Below are 16193 nucleotides of genomic sequence, written 5' to 3'. Positions count from 1 at the left end.
TTAGAAACAGACCTTTTTAATTAAAAGGTGAGGGATCCTTTCTTTTTATACTTTAGCCACCCTTGAACTCCTCCTCAGAATAAAGTAAGCATCTACTCATACACTTTGACCGCTGAACGATGCATTTTACTTTTTAAAAAAAGTTTGTTTTTTGTTAAGGATATGACCAGATATTTTGCCCTTGTAATGCCACCAAAAAACAATTATGGATTGTGTCCAAAGCGACTTACTGATGAAAATGACTTTAAAATGTGGTTAAGACTATGTAAAGGAAAAAAGTAATAAACAATAATATCAATGCAATATCCATGACCAATAGCCTAATGAGAAGAAACAAACAGTTAGAGATGAAACTACTAAAGACAATAAATGAGCCGACAAAAGAGATGAGTGAAGAAGAAAAGTTGGAAATATCAGCTTACAAACTTGATGATGAACTTTTATTGGGATTTGGCTAAAGGAGACTTTATAAGATCCAGGACCAGATGGTTAGAAATGTAACTACCGGTAAGTGTCCTACCCCTAATTGAATTTCTAAATGTCGCAGCATTTTACAAAAATCTGTACTTTTCCAAGTTTAAACCTCAATAGTTGCAACATATTCAATTGCTGGCAATTCCCTCAATTTTTATTTTTAATTTTTTTATTTTTCTATAAAAAAAAAAAAAAAACACTACACCTCAGATCTTTTAAAACCATATCACATATCACATTGTCATAACACATCCATCCATCCAGCCATCATATGATCTGATAATGTTTGAACCAGTTACACCCTAATGTAGGCTACTCAATGTCCTACACCTATGTAAAAATGTTTACCCCTAGGATATAGTGTATGAGTCACAGTCTGGTCCAGTTTCTATGTTTCCTGTTCCTTGTCATGCCGTGTTGGTCATGTGTGCTAGGCCCCTCTGTCCACGCCATGTTGTGTCCTGTTACTGCACTTCCTGGAGTTCTGTTGATTGAGTCCTGCATCCCTGTTCTAAGTTACTCAATCACCCTGACTATCTCTGTCACACACTGTCTTGTTTCTGGGTCTTTTCTGACTTATTTTCTGTCGTTCCGCGTCACGTCTCTTTTCAAAAACTCTTGAATTTTTGGATTCTTATTGATTCTTATTTTTGTCTTGCCTCTGTTTCCTCTGTATTGAACCTGACTACCGAGATTTACCTACCGCTTTGTGCTGCAGACTAACCTTAACATTCTAACCTTATATCTATTTCCCATCTCGGTGTCTGCATTTGCGTCCTCCATTTTACACCCATGCAGTATGCCTAATAGTAACCTAATAGTAATCTATAACTAATGCTATAGTAACCTAATATTTTTGCAAAGGATTAGAGGATAATTTAAAGTACGTATACATAGAGAATATACTGCCCAAACATGCCGCATAAGACCCCGCCTCTACATTGCAGACTTTTTTCTCTTCACATGGTGAAGTACACCAAATACATCAATCCAGTTCCAAATTTGATCTGGAAATTCAGAAATTCTGGAAATACTATGTTGGTAAAAAGAGCGGTGTTTGGTAGTTGGGTCAAACAAAAAAGATAGAAAGCTATATGTTACGTGGCTCGACCCAATCTTCATAAGCAATGTTGCTCAAATCTCATCTGATAAATACATGTGGTCCTTGTCTTTCTTCACATGTGCCTACAGTTATCTCTTCCTCAGTGCTATATTGCCTTAATTTTCTGTTGCTGACTAGGGCTCCACTGTTGCCCTGTGTTTAGGCCTGATTGTTGAGTTGACAGTTATGCAGCTAGGAGTCTTTTCACCTTATCATTGTGTTTGATCAATTGGGTTCTGGTGGTAGTATTTTGGAAGAATTTTGGAAAATATGTGATTTCTACATCACAGAGTAGAGAGATATGTTTAGTGTTTTGTAAATCAATGTTTGTAGCGTTTTGCAAAAAGTGTGAATGCTGTAAAAAAGGAAAAGTCATATAACATTACATAATACAGTCTAGTTTGGAATGAAACACCAATGTATGGCATTCAGCTAGTCGTTCCAATTGAGCATTCCATTTACCTAATTGTTTTTTACTACTGTGAAAAAAGGAAAACAGGGTTTGTCGCAGTTAGTGATCCATGGTATTACGTTGAACTGATATATTTTACCTCCTCAATGAATTTATCTGACAGAATCATGTGTAAGTGCTGAACCAGGTAAGCAATTGATCATATGGCAAGTTTTGGTGTTGCCGTTTCATGGTGTTCCCATGAGCCTTTTGCCAGAATACATAGGTTTTTATAAAGACAGTTATGCTAAGAGAACAGTAGAATTTGATGCAGGATTGTGTCTTATATGCTTTGAGAAGAAGTTTGTTGAGAAGTTTTGTTCCACGACATACAGTATAATGGAAGTGAATAGGTGAATGCTGAGGCCTGACCTATTCATGTGGTTTGTCAAGGCTTCAAGACAGTTTTGTCTTTGTCTATTTTGTCTCGGAAAAACGTATATTTTACCTTGCCGTAGTAAATACTTTTCAAGGCTTTTCTATACTTTTCAGCCAAATAGCAAGACTGGTTTTCTGCCTGAGAGACGCTGCCCTCTATGCTAAGTGCACAATACTCCCTATTACAACTTTGTTTGCCTGAATGTCTATCCTCAGTAGGCCTATATACTATAAACTTTATTTTCATGGGATTTAAAATGAAGTAAATCCCATTTTTTAGCGAAGCTAACAATGTGGTTATAGTAGGCTAGTGCAAATATGTGCTGATGTTTTGCTCCTTGAGTTTAAGGTTTCGCTAACTGTGGAATATTTTTGATGCTAGTGTTCATGCAATAGATATAGCTAGATATACCTACTGTGGGGGAAAAAAACCCTCCATGCCATGAAAAAGGAAAGGATATATTGAAAAGGATATATTGGGTGTGAAGCAGAAGGAAGTGTGCGGATGAAACTGGAAATTCTTAATTATTTCACTCATTCCCAACTCCTAAATGTTATTATTGATTATAAAATTTTACTTTTAGTTTATTTCATGATATCCTATTAGAGACACCATCTGACTATGACAAAATCTGCATATAACACTAATATAATCTGACCCAGTACAGGTAAACCCTCAACTTACTTGCCTTTGGTGCCTCTTTTGTTGATATAATGGAATTTCTAGATAGATAGATAGATACATTATTGACCCTCAAGGGGAAATTCAAGGGTCTCAGTAGCATACAGACATAACACACAACATGCACTTACAGCACAATGGTAAACATAAGTATAAGTATAAACATATAACTAAACTCCACTGTACAATAAAGACAGTAGAAGATAAGACAGATAAGAAAACTAACAAAACTAAATACTAAATACACTATATAAGTTAAATTAAGAAAGTCCAATGTGCTTGAGGGTGATCAAGCATAAGACGCGTGTAGTGACAGGGCCAGGACTGGTGAGGTGCTAAAGGGAGTGAGTGTCATGGTGAAGGTGCAAACAGTAGTCCAACCATAGTCCTTAGTTATGTGTGCCTGGCAAGGTGCTCAAGAGAGTGAGTGTCATGGTGAAGGTGCAAAAAGTAGTCCAACATTAGTCCAACAGTGCAACAGTGCAAGAGTAAGCATAAATAATATAGACAAATAGGAGAGTAAAGTGTAATGTAGACAAGGTAAAATAAAAAACTATTTCAGTGCAAGAACAGGTTGAGGTAATAGGGTTATAGCCATTCATTCATTCATTCATTCTCATTTGGTATAACCCGCCCTCTCTTTATTTATTAATGATAAAACAGTAAAAAAATATTCATTAACCTCACAAACTTAAAAAGGAGGTGGTCTGAGTGCAAAGTCCACATGAAGTTACAATATGCGTGTTAAATTAATTCCAGTGACCGGTCTACAGATCATTGGATGGATAATTAGATTGATCAATAGCTCCACCACGTTCCTACAGTACAGCAAGTCTCCCCTCCCCAATCTTCATTCATAAACACACACACAGACACCCATCCTTCAGCATAAAGTACCTATACATAGACCCTCTCTCTCTTTTCTCTCCCCCTCTCTCTCTCACACACACACACGCACGCACACACACACACACACTTGCGACCTACCCTTCAGGGCCCTGGAGCCATGACGTTAGACACGCTTACCCCAGAACATTACATTTATGATTTATTTTTTACTCTAGTTCACAGAAATATGAAAGAAGGTTCTGGACAGGATCAGATCATTCATTTCATTCACATTCAGTTTAATCATCCTAAAAACATAAACATAACTAAACATTCCAACCTTTCTCCTTCTCACTCTCAAGCATGCATGCACACACACACACACACACACACCCACACTCACAACCTACTCCCTCAGGGCCCTGGAGCCGTGACATTAGACACGCTTACCCCTGAACCTTAAAGTTCAGCTTAAATGTAGGATTTATGTTTTATTTTAGTTCACAGCCACATGGCTGAAACCTTTTTAGACTCTTGGCATCATCACCTCCTTGATTCTTTTATTCAGGTTCATATCACTAAAACTTTAAACATACACACAGTCATACAAACCCCCTCATCTCTCTCTCACCCCTCTCTCAGACACACATACACACACACACGCACATACACAGACCTTTGACCATCCCCCTACCCTCTCACACTTCTCTGCTGTCTGATACATTTTATTCTTTTCAATGACTTGATGAAAATCTTGATGAATTTGAATGTAAAACTCTGTTGATACCAACCTTTTTTTATACAGACACATTTTTTGGATCATTTTTGATTTTTGATAATACACTCACGCACACACACACACACACACACACACACACACACTCACAACCTACTCCCTCAGGGCCCTGGAGCCGTGACATTAGACATGCATGACCCTGAACCTTAAAGTTCAGCTTAAATGTAGGATTTATGTTTTATTTTAGTTCACAGCCACATGGCTGAAACCTTTTTAGACTCTTGGCATCATCACCTCCTTGATTCTTTTATTCAGGTTCATATCACTAAAACTTGAAGCATACATACAGTCATACAAACCCCCTCCTCTCTCTCTTACCCCTCTCTCAGACACACATACACACACACACACACACACACAGACAGCACCCTCCCCCAGGCACATGACTCCTACCAAAAGCACCCCCGCCAAATTCAAAGGCACCCATACTCAACAGATGCCTATACTGTTGCCTATAGCTTTCTCTTGTGTCTTTTCTTAATGATTTCTCTTAATGTTTTCTCTTAGGGGCACCACTTAGCCGCTCGCTACTAGGACCCGCATTTTCAGGAGTTGATAAACTAGCCATTTTTACTTTGCTATCTTTACCCATACTTTTACACCGCTTTTATTCTCCCTAACAGCGCCGCTCATAATTGCTCGCGCATGACACTCCCATGACATCCCCCTACAGGACACACCACAGCCATGACCAACACATTCGTGTACACCCCCACCCTTGGACACACGCTCACCCATTACCAACTCTAGATTCTGACTTTTCAAGAATGAAATGAAAATGCGGAGCGGTTGGTTGTATAGTGGGACTTTGATACATGCGTTAAATTTTTAAACTATCTACATACTTTACCATGTGTTGATGTGTTTGTGAGGGTAAAGATAAACATGTTCAAAATCATTATTCTGTATCTGTCCCTGCCTAAATAAACTTTAATAATAATTGTTATTTAAGCCTATGAGCTTAACGCACAACGTTTTGAAAAGATTAGGCTACCAATTGTATCCATTTTTCATAAAAGCATAACAAGAATCCTTGATTACCCCACCATGTTCTATGTACAAGTTCCGCTGACATACAATCCCCCGCTAAATCAGCCATTTCGACGGATGAGAGTCTAATATCTCCCTAAATCTATGATGTATAACATTAATGACTAAGGATGAACAATGATCAACTTTTCTCCAAAAATGAGTCGGTGTCTCACAACATTGTGTGTCAGCTTTTTTGACCTATTAAGGGACCTCTAAATGCCCTCTAAAAGGGATTTAATATGCATTGGGACATGAACCACCTTCCTCCGTGCCACGGGCAGTACAGTACTTCTGTATCATATTTACACAGTATACCTACTGAATCACATTGGTTTTCCTGCATTTTATTTCTTCAGAGCAAAGTAGGAGAAGGAGGAGTTAGAAACAGACCTTTTTAATTAAAAGGTGAGGGATCCTTTCTTTTTATACTTTAGCCACCCTTGAACTCCTCCTCAGAATAAAGTAAGCATCTACTCATACACTTTGACCGCTGAACGATGCATTTTACTTTTTAAAAAAAGTTTGTTTTTTGTTAAGGATATGACCAGATATTTTGCCCTTGTAATGCCACCAAAAAACAATTATGGATTGTGTCCAAAGCGACTTACTGATGAAAATGACTTTAAAATGTGGTTAAGACTATGTAAAGGAAAAAAGTAATAAACAATAATATCAATGCAATATCCATGACCAATAGCCTAATGAGAAGAAACAAACAGTTAGAGATGAAACTACTAAAGACAATAAATGAGCCGACAAAAGAGATGAGTGAAGAAGAAAAGTTGGAAATATCAGCTTACAAACTTGATGATGAACTTTTATTGGGATTTGGCTAAAGGAGACTTTATAAGATCCAGGACCAGATGGTTAGAAATGTAACTACCGGTAAGTGTCCTACCCCTAATTGAATTTCTAAATGTCGCAGCATTTTACAAAAATCTGTACTTTTCCAAGTTTAAACCTCAATAGTTGCAACATATTCAATTGCTGGCAATTCCCTCAATTTTTATTTTTAATTTTTTTATTTTTCTATAAAAAAAAAAAAAAACACTACACCTCAGATCTTTTAAAACCATATCACATATCACATTGTCATAACACATCCATCCATCCAGCCATCATATGATCTGATAATGTTTGAACCAGTTACACCCTAATGTAGGCTACTCAATGTCCTACACCTATGTAAAAATGTTTACCCCTAGGATATAGTGTATGAGTCACAGTCTGGTCCAGTTTCTATGTTTCCTGTTCCTTGTCATGCCGTGTTGGTCATGTGTGCTAGGCCCCTCTGTCCACGCCATGTTGTGTCCTGTTACTGCACTTCCTGGAGTTCTGTTGATTGAGTCCTGCATCCCTGTTCTAAGTTACTCAATCACCCTGACTATCTCTGTCACACACTGTCTTGTTTCTGGGTCTTTTCTGACTTATTTTCTGTCGTTCCGCGTCACGTCTCTTTTCAAAAACTCTTGAATTTTTGGATTCTTATTGATTCTTATTTTTGTCTTGCCTCTGTTTCCTCTGTATTGAACCTGACTACCGAGATTTACCTACCGCTTTGTGCTGCAGACTAACCTTAACATTCTAACCTTATATCTATTTCCCATCTCGGTGTCTGCATTTGCGTCCTCCATTTTACACCCATGCAGTATGCCTAATAGTAACCTAATAGTAATCTATAACTAATGCTATAGTAACCTAATATTTTTGCAAAGGATTAGAGGATAATTTAAAGTACGTATACATAGAGAATATACTGCCCAAACATGCCGCATAAGACCCCGCCTCTACATTGCAGACTTTTTTCTCTTCACATGGTGAAGTACACCAAATACATCAATCCAGTTCCAAATTTGATCTGGAAATTCAGAAATTCTGGAAATACTATGTTGGTAAAAAGAGCGGTGTTTGGTAGTTGGGTCAAACAAAAAAGATAGAAAGCTATATGTTACGTGGCTCGACCCAATCTTCATAAGCAATGTTGCTCAAATCTCATCTGATAAATACATGTGGTCCTTGTCTTTCTTCACATGTGCCTACAGTTATCTCTTCCTCAGTGCTATATTGCCTTAATTTTCTGTTGCTGACTAGGGCTCCACTGTTGCCCTGTGTTTAGGCCTGATTGTTGAGTTGACAGTTATGCAGCTAGGAGTCTTTTCACCTTATCATTGTGTTTGATCAATTGGGTTCTGGTGGTAGTATTTTGGAAGAATTTTGGAAAATATGTGATTTCTACATCACAGAGTAGAGAGATATGTTTAGTGTTTTGTAAATCAATGTTTGTAGCGTTTTGCAAAAAGTGTGAATGCTGTAAAAAAGGAAAAGTCATATAACATTACATAATACAGTCTAGTTTGGAATGAAACACCAATGTATGGCATTCAGCTAGTCGTTCCAATTGAGCATTCCATTTACCTAATTGTTTTTTACTACTGTGAAAAAAGGAAAACAGGGTTTGTCGCAGTTAGTGATCCATGGTATTACGTTGAACTGATATATTTTACCTCCTCAATGAATTTATCTGACAGAATCATGTGTAAGTGCTGAACCAGGTAAGCAATTGATCATATGGCAAGTTTTGGTGTTGCCGTTTCATGGTGTTCCCATGAGCCTTTTGCCAGAATACATAGGTTTTTATAAAGACAGTTATGCTAAGAGAACAGTAGAATTTGATGCAGGATTGTGTCTTATATGCTTTGAGAAGAAGTTTGTTGAGAAGTTTTGTTCCACGACATACAGTATAATGGAAGTGAATAGGTGAATGCTGAGGCCTGACCTATTCATGTGGTTTGTCAAGGCTTCAAGACAGTTTTGTCTTTGTCTATTTTGTCTCGGAAAAACGTATATTTTACCTTGCCGTAGTAAATACTTTTCAAGGCTTTTCTATACTTTTCAGCCAAATAGCAAGACTGGTTTTCTGCCTGAGAGACGCTGCCCTCTATGCTAAGTGCACAATACTCCCTATTACAACTTTGTTTGCCTGAATGTCTATCCTCAGTAGGCCTATATACTATAAACTTTATTTTCATGGGATTTAAAATGAAGTAAATCCCATTTTTTAGCGAAGCTAACAATGTGGTTATAGTAGGCTAGTGCAAATATGTGCTGATGTTTTGCTCCTTGAGTTTAAGGTTTCGCTAACTGTGGAATATTTTTGATGCTAGTGTTCATGCAATAGATATAGCTAGATATACCTACTGTGGGGGAAAAAAACCCTCCATGCCATGAAAAAGGAAAGGATATATTGAAAAGGATATATTGGGTGTGAAGCAGAAGGAAGTGTGCGGATGAAACTGGAAATTCTTAATTATTTCACTCATTCCCAACTCCTAAATGTTATTATTGATTATAAAATTTTACTTTTAGTTTATTTCATGATATCCTATTAGAGACACCATCTGACTATGACAAAATCTGCATATAACACTAATATAATCTGACCCAGTACAGGTAAACCCTCAACTTACTTGCCTTTGGTGCCTCTTTTGTTGATATAATGGAATTTCTAGATAGATAGATAGATACATTATTGACCCTCAAGGGGAAATTCAAGGGTCTCAGTAGCATACAGACATAACACACAACATGCACTTACAGCACAATGGTAAACATAAGTATAAGTATAAACATATAACTAAACTCCACTGTACAATAAAGACAGTAGAAGATAAGACAGATAAGAAAACTAACAAAACTAAATACTAAATACACTATATAAGTTAAATTAAGAAAGTCCAATGTGCTTGAGGGTGATCAAGCATAAGACGCGTGTAGTGACAGGGCCAGGACTGGTGAGGTGCTAAAGGGAGTGAGTGTCATGGTGAAGGTGCAAACAGTAGTCCAACCATAGTCCTTAGTTATGTGTGCCTGGCAAGGTGCTCAAGAGAGTGAGTGTCATGGTGAAGGTGCAAAAAGTAGTCCAACATTAGTCCAACAGTGCAACAGTGCAAGAGTAAGCATAAATAATATAGACAAATAGGAGAGTAAAGTGTAATGTAGACAAGGTAAAATAAAAAACTATTTCAGTGCAAGAACAGGTTGAGGTAATAGGGTTATAGCCATTTATTCATTCATTCATTCTCATTTGGTATACCCCGCCCTCTCTTTATTTATTAATGATAAAACAGTAAAAAAATATTCATTAACCTCACAAACTTAAAAAGGAGGTGGTCTGAGTGCAAAGTCCACATGAAGTTACAATATGCGTGTTAAATTAATTCCAGTGACCGGTCTACAGATCATTGGATGGATAATTAGATTGATCAATAGCTCCACCACGTTCCTACAGTACAGCAAGTCTCCCCTCCCCAATCTTCATTCATAAACACACACACAGACACCCATCCTTCAGCATAAAGTACCTATACATAGACCCTCTCTCTCTTTTCTCTCCCCCTCTCTCTCTCACACACACACACGCACGCACACACACACACACACTTGCGACCTACCCTTCAGGGCCCTGGAGCCATGACGTTAGACACGCTTACCCCAGAACATTACATTTATGATTTATTTTTTACTCTAGTTCACAGAAATATGAAAGAAGGTTCTGGACAGGATCAGATCATTCATTTCATTCACATTCAGTTTAATCATCCTAAAAACATAAACATAACTAAACATTCCAACCTTTCTCCTTCTCACTCTCAAGCATGCATGCACACACACACACACACACACACCCACACTCACAACCTACTCCCTCAGGGCCCTGGAGCCGTGACATTAGACACGCTTACCCCTGAACCTTAAAGTTCAGCTTAAATGTAGGATTTATGTTTTATTTTAGTTCACAGCCACATGGCTGAAACCTTTTTAGACTCTTGGCATCATCACCTCCTTGATTCTTTTATTCAGGTTCATATCACTAAAACTTTAAACATACACACAGTCATACAAACCCCCTCATCTCTCTCTCACCCCTCTCTCAGACACACATACACACACACACGCACATACACAGACCTTTGACCATCCCCCTACCCTCTCACACTTCTCTGCTGTCTGATACATTTTATTCTTTTCAATGACTTGATGAAAATCTTGATGAATTTGAATGTAAAACTCTGTTGATACCAACCTTTTTTTATACAGACACATTTTTTGGATCATTTTTGATTTTTGATAATACACTCACGCACACACACACACACACACACACACACACACACTCACAACCTACTCCCTCAGGGCCCTGGAGCCGTGACATTAGACATGCATGACCCTGAACCTTAAAGTTCAGCTTAAATGTAGGATTTATGTTTTATTTTAGTTCACAGCCACATGGCTGAAACCTTTTTAGACTCTTGGCATCATCACCTCCTTGATTCTTTTATTCAGGTTCATATCACTAAAACTTGAAGCATACATACAGTCATACAAACCCCCTCCTCTCTCTCTTACCCCTCTCTCAGACACACATACACACACACACACACACACACAGACAGCACCCTCCCCCAGGCACATGACTCCTACCAAAAGCACCCCCGCCAAATTCAAAGGCACCCATACTCAACAGATGCCTATACTGTTGCCTATAGCTTTCTCTTGTGTCTTTTCTTAATGATTTCTCTTAATGTTTTCTCTTAGGGGCCCCACTTAGCCGCTCGCTACTAGGACCCGCATTTTCAGGAGTTGATAAACTAGCCATTTTTACTTTGCTATCTTTACCCATACTTTTACACCGCTTTTATTCTCCCTAACAGCGCCGCTCATAATTGCTCGCGCATGACACTCCCATGACATCCCCCTACAGGACACACCACAGCCATGACCAACACATTCGTGTACACCCCCACCCTTGGACACACGCTCACCCATTACCAACGCATCCGTGTACCGCCCCCACCCCTGGACACACACACACACACCCATGCACACAGACACACACACACACACACAGACACACACCCCCGGTACACCCCCACCCTGGACACACGCTCACCCATTACCAACACATCCGTGTATCACCCCCACCCCTGGACACACACCCCACATGCACACACACACACACACACACACACAGACACACACACCCCTGTACACCCCCATCCTGGACACACGCTCACCCATTACCAACACATCCGTGTACCGCCCCCACCCCTGGACACACACACACACACCCATGCACACAGACACACACACACACACACACACAGACACACACACCCCTGTACACCCCCATCCTGGACACACGCTCACCCATTACCAACACATCCGTGTACCGCCCCCACCCCTGGACACACACACACACACAGACACACACACACACACACACACACACACACACATACACACACCACACATACACACACACACACACACACACACACACACACACACACACACACACACGCACACACACACACATGCACAATCCCTCCCCCAGACACATGACTCCTACCAAAAGCAACCCGCCACATTCAAACAACCTGTCAGACTCAATTGATGACTAGTTCAAAGACCGGATGTCCCGCCCTCACCGGAAATCAAAGACCTTTGACCTTCATTAACCGGAAGTCCCGCCCACCTGTCACTTTTTAATTAGTGATAATTGAAACTAAGTACTTCTTATACTCTCTTCCATGCAAATAGCATTTATATTTACATTAAACTTTAGCTAAATAGTTAGTGTCACATTTAAAACTTCAGTTAAAAAAAACTTCATAATTGTTTGCTGTGAATGATAAGAATTTAACCACTTATTCAATATTTAAGACTTGTAAGCAGCAATACAACATGACTGCTTTGCTGACATTTTCCTTAAATTTAGCACCAATGCATTTTAAGCAAATCTTCTATATTAATAATTTTGTAACTAATTCCTACCACTGCACTGTTGTTGGACTGTGAATCATAGAACCAATTTACTCATGTGTTTGGCAACTGAAACATCCACGTGTACGTATATCAAGATTATTAGCAGTGAAGAAGTAACGTTGTCTCCCTATTGGTGTAAAAAGCTGTAATGAGCAAGAGAATATTTAATGCTCACAGCCTCCCATCTCCATGCTAACATTTGATGGGACGACGGATATGTTTTTTGTGTGTATCTAGACCAGCGGCAGAGCCGTATAGAGATATATCTATCTCTCTATAGGGCTCAGCCTGAACACATTCCTAGGTTGGTTGTATGATCCCCCTACAGGCCAAAATGTGCAATTGTTGTCAAAAACCTAGGGCCCTATCATGACATTCTAAAGTGCATCGTCACTCGTCAAAAGTCTATTCAAATTTAGTAGAATGTCCAGTTCACATTGGGAGGGGTTTCGTTATCAAACGTGGAACGCATGGCGCAACAAGGTGTTCCTAGGTTTTTTAATCGGTCATATGGGTGTGTTTGGGGCGTAACATCATTTAAACCAATGAGAATGACATCTGTCATTCCCTTTAACGGCGCAAAGCGCGATATGTCAAATACATGCATCGGTATTTTGGCATTCAACGGCGCATTTGAAGGAGGCTGCTTGCGAGACCGTATGGAATAGTCATTCTTAAACCATGCTTTATTAAACCCTAGCATAGCCTTCACGCATTTGCACTCGTCTATTATTTGAACTCATTGGCAAAGTGAAACTAACTTCACCAAGGTGTCAGTCAACGAAGCCAGTTATATGCAGTTACTTTCACTATTGACTGACAATGGGTTACCATCGAAAACATAGGCTGGAAAAAGCAACACTTACCCTAATATTGCTCAAATGACTGAATAAAACAACATTTATCTTGCAGAGGAGTTGCTTATATCTCGTGACAGTGCGTATTTAGCTGTGCTCCATACGTGTCTCTCGCCTCTCCCCTAATCACTTTTAAGGCGAGACACTACAGGTGAATAGGGTAAAATTTTTAAATAATAGACATCACCATGAAACTTCCTCAGTTGATTACTTACACAAGTATGAACAAAAAATGTATTACAAGTTTTTGAAATTCGAATGTTTAATTATGCAAATTAGGCATTATCTCATTAAATATGCGCAAATTTGCATATATTTTCGGTAGATAGATCGATCTGAACATATGATAAAGCCAGGTACAAAATTATTTTTTCATTTTGTTTGCATACAAGATAAAAATAAAATTACAGAGGGATTTCAGGATATCTGCTTTCATTACCTAGGAAATCAGAATATACTGTCCATAGCCTTAAAAAAACGATTTTTGCCATATATTTTTGATTAAAATGTCACATAAATCAGGCCAGAAATGATTTATTAACAAATCCCTCTGTAAATATCTTCAGAACACTGCTAAGTGTATATCTGAAAAGTTTGGTGTACATAGGTGCTACATAGGCTGAGATGTTTCTACTGGAAAATGAGAAAAACTCAATTTGAGAAAACAGCCTTGGAACACAGTCAAGAGATTCCGTTCTCAGCCTAGACTCGCCTTTGAACATTCGCGATTGTTTGCGGTTACAAAGGAAGTGTCCATATTTGGATAGCACAACGTCATGCAGGAAAAACAGAGCTTTCCAATGGTACTACACATGTTATGTTTTGTAGCACGGTCGCGGTAGAGCATGAAACGTTAGAAGACTAACTTTTGGTGAATTTAGGAGAAATATACAGGCGCGAGTTGACAAAATGTAATGAAATAAACACCTAAATGTGTAAATCGGGCTTTGTTGTTGTAGTAGTGTGAAAGAATACATGCTAAGGTAGCAAATTAGATCAAAATCTCGAAATTGACCAGTGCATGAAAAAACGATGTTTTCACCTGCCGTGTTTCGCCTTAACCGTCATTACCAATTTGCAAATGATGGTGAATAACTACTCATCATGATATGTACAGTATTTCGTAATATCTTTATTCTAATTATGTTTCCCATTGTAATTGTGCAATTTGTAATGCTTTGCATGGACGTGCGCTGGTGTGCGTTCATAAATGATAGAAGGATGGTGCGTGCACCTGCCAATATGACTGTTGACATGCGCTCTTAAAATAGCATATGAACAACTCGCCATTGACTTCTGACCAGGTTTAGGTGGTGTACGATAGCAATTTTTAGACAACGCGCCAGGCCCCTCAGGTTGTTAATTGCCACACCCCTGGGCGCAATGTTAATAAACATGCAAAATACTGAATTAAACTTTGCGCGGGTGAAAAACGAGTTTTACACCATGCGCTGGTGTGCAAAATACAGCCCCTGGACATTTGAAGTACTTCTGGACCTGTGATGTAACCCTGAATAGATGATAAATAAACTGTTTAAATTTCATGCAAATAGCCTCATTGGAAGTGTTGATGTGTTCAACACTTATTTCCCCCGCTATAAATGCATATATGGCTACAGTTATGCATAGTTTATACAAATGTATTTAGTTGCTAATGTCAAAATATCTTAAATGTATGTTTCCTGAACAAAATTAATTGGGAACTCCTACATGTAAAGATGGATACAGTCCAGCTGTAAATTAATTAATGCTCATTGTCATCATATCCAATAATATTCTCAGCATTCTCATATTTTGAATCCTGCATTTTCTGCCCCTAGTGAACTACACACAGGTTGGAATGGTATAAAAAAAAAACATTCTATTCAAACTTGAACTTAAAACTTTAAACTTTCAGGGTGAATTTGATGGTAATAATAAAACATTTTACCATTTAAATTTTTACTTTTTAAATTTAAAACCTTTCCATTTTCTTTGGTGGGCCTACTAGGAACAGACGTTTAAGTTAGTGCCAAATATAAATAGAATACACTCAAATAAAAAGATACTGTAGCTTTTGGATAGGTGGGTGGAACGCCCTCCACTAACAACCCAGGCTCAGAGGTCATGGTGAATGAGCGCCTGGTGCCATTTAGAGAATTTCTAAAAGCGTAGACAAGGAAGGTTTGTCTAGAGTGAGCATCTTCAGATAGACCGTAAACACTAACATTCAAAGTCAAAATCACATGCTGCACATGTAGGCTATAGGTTACTGTGTAATCCTTGAGTCTGGCAGCTTAGTGGCCCTTAGGTCTACACTCTACTATGCAGCATGTTGATTGGATGGAATAGTGTATGGCTCAGTCCAAGCACTTTGTTCCTTACCCATATACAGATCCAGGACTACAATCACCACATGTGGATTAGGCTCAAATTAACTACTTGTAAGATCCCTTTTCTGTAAGTTTGTGAGTTTCCTCCCACTGCATGAAAAGTGTGATTTTCGTCCCCGTAAACGACCGGAGATCTCCCTCATTTTCGGTAGCTGACGACAATTTGCAACCCGCGCTTGTCGCCGTTTGTCTGTGCCACAAATTGTCGGAACCGAACAATGACGTATGTGGAGAGCTTGCAGAGTGCTAATGGCCCTAATTAGCATATGAATGCAGCGAAACCGCGGCTGGCCAGGTCTGGCTTGAATATCCTTACTCAGTATTGGATGAAACCACTACTTTCAAACAAGTAAAATCACTCCTGATTGGCAGCAAAACCACACCTGGCCAGGCCAG

General features: G+C 38.9%; 1 pseudogene; it reads left to right on the top strand.

Moving 5' to 3' along the window:
- The window catches only part of LOC143136475 (scavenger receptor cysteine-rich domain-containing protein DMBT1-like), a 36259-nt pseudogene extending 30798 nt beyond the window's left edge, over window positions 1-5461 (top strand).
- The last annotated feature ends 10732 nt before the right edge of the window (window positions 5462-16193 follow it).

Source organism: Alosa pseudoharengus, unplaced genomic scaffold, assembly GCF_046254945.1.
Source record: "Alosa pseudoharengus isolate Yale_2024_CS ecotype anadromous, Long Island Sound unplaced genomic scaffold, YU_APseudo_1.1 YU_APseudo_1.1_scf_20, whole genome shotgun sequence".
Classification (NCBI taxonomy): domain Eukaryota; kingdom Metazoa; phylum Chordata; class Actinopteri; order Clupeiformes; family Clupeidae; genus Alosa; species Alosa pseudoharengus.
Note: the sequence above shows the minus strand (reverse complement) of the source record. Positions and strands in the feature narration are given on the sequence as shown.